Here is a 2,500-nt window from a genome sequence, read left to right on the forward strand (position 1 = left end):
ATCTTTCACTAAACTCTAATTTTAATGACCCTGTTTTTGGAGAGTATAGTTCCTAATAAGGCCTATGGAATACATGTATTCTATAGACCTTGGCTCCTAAATACTTAAATGATTCTACCTCATTAATCCTTTCTCCTTCCAATGATATTTCATCTTCCATTGCATACTCCGTTCTCATCACCTCTGTCTTTCTTCGATTTATCTTCAGCCTAACTTCGTATAATATTTCATGCATTCTGGTAAGCAAGCATTGCAAATCTTGTGGTGTTCTGGTAACAAGGACAGCATCATCAGCATACTTTAGGTCTGCTAAATTCCTATCACCAATCCAGTCTGATCATTCTCCACCATCTCTGACTGTTCTACACATTACAAAGTCCATGAGGAAGATAAACAACATAGGTAACAAGACATTTCCTTGGAGTACTCCGCTGTTCATTGGAAGCTCACTTGATGAGACTCTTTTAACATTAACTTTGCAATAGAAGTCACAGGTGGCTTTATTTATTTTTTTTTTCGTGACATGTAATTAAATGAGTTTCTTTATTGTATAGCACTTGTTTAATACAGCATTTTGTACAATGATTGATTTCACATTTTTTCTTCAAATCGAAGAATACAGTTGATTATGGGAAAAAAAGGTCATTCTGACTTGAGATTAGAATGGAACTTGTGAATTGATATGTTTAAGATCTATTGTTTTTTCGCTTATTAGACTGTGTTTATTTCAATGTATTAGTGTTAAGTAGTATAACATCATTTTTATACCAAGTAACGTAAATTTCATATTGTGTATTTTTGTAGTTATAGTATTTTGCATTTTGGATTGGTGCTGCATCAAATAATGATAATAATAATAATAATAATAATAATAATAATAATAATAATAATAATAATAATGGCAGTAGTAGCAATAGTTTTATTATTATTATTATTATTATTATTATTATTATTATTATTATTATTATTATTATTATTATCATTATTATTATTATTAGTATTGTCATTATTATTATTATTATTATTATTATTATTAGTAGTAGTAGTAGTAGTAGTAGTAGTAGTAGTAGTAGTAGTAGTAGTAGTAGTAGTAGTAGTTTTCCCTGTTATACATATTCCTAAAATCACAATCGTATTTTTGTTTTTTTAAGTTCAATTACATCTGGTTCGCATATATACCAGTGAAATTATTATGAAATATGATTACATCCCCGTAAAAACAGATTATAGCAAGTATGACGTATGATAGATTGAAAAATGTACACATATTTTAGGCCTTTCAAACGAGCCTAAAAAAAAAACTCCCAACAGTTTGTGGTTCCTAAGATACGCAAACCCCTGATTTTCACGTCCTGATCCTTATACCTTGACGTAGGGCACTCATCTCCTCCACCGCCATACTTAGGACCTCGGAACCTTTCCAACGAGCCCATGAACACCTCTTTACTCCTTGTGTTTGCTGATATAGCATACCCTTTATTTTAGCGACTTCGCAACCCTACCCCTTCTACATTGGCGTAGTTCACTCATCTCCCCCATTGCTATATATAGGCCCTCTAGACCTTTTCAACGAGCTAGGACCCTGGATAAAGCATTCGTCATTATTATTATTATTATTATTATTATTATTATTATTATTATTATTATTATTATTATTATTACTATCCAAGCTACAACCCTAATTGGAAAAGCAAGATGCTATAAGCCCATGGGCTCCAATAGGGAAAAAAAGCCAAGTGAGGAAAGGAAATAAGGAAATAAATAACTGAAGAGAACAAATTAACAATAAATCATTCTAAAAAATGTATTGTCAAAAGAGATATGTCATATATAAACTATTAACAACGTCAACAACAAAAATGTCATATATAAACTATAAAAAGACTCATGTCCACCTGGTCAACAAAAAAGCATTTGCTCCAACTTTGAACTTTTGAAGTTCTACTGATTCAACAACCCGATTAGGAAGATCATTCCACAACTTGGTAACAGCTGGAATAAAACTTCTAGAGTACTGCGTAGTATTAAGTCTTATGATGGAGAAGGCCTGGCTATTAGAATTAACTGCCTGCCTAGTATTACGAACAGGATAGAATTGTCCAGAGAGATCTGAATGTAAAGGATGGTCAGAGTTATGAAAAATCTTATGCAACATGCATAATGAACTAATTGAACGACGGTGCCAGAGATTAATATCTAGATCAAGAAAAAGAAATTTGATAGACCGTAAGTTTCTGTCCAACAAATTAAGATGAGAATCAGCAGCTGAAGACCAGACAGGAGAACAATACTCAAAACAAGGTAGAATGAAAGAATTAATACACTTCTTCAGAATAGATTGATCACCGAAAATCTTAAAAGACTTTCTCAATAAGCCAATTTTATATACATGCATATACGCACACACACACACACATATATATATATATGTATATATATATATATATATATATATATATATATATATATATATATATATATATATATATATATATATATA

The sequence above is a fragment of the Palaemon carinicauda genome, chromosome 2 (assembly GCF_036898095.1).
Source record: "Palaemon carinicauda isolate YSFRI2023 chromosome 2, ASM3689809v2, whole genome shotgun sequence".
Taxonomy (NCBI): Eukaryota; Metazoa; Arthropoda; class Malacostraca; order Decapoda; family Palaemonidae; genus Palaemon; species Palaemon carinicauda.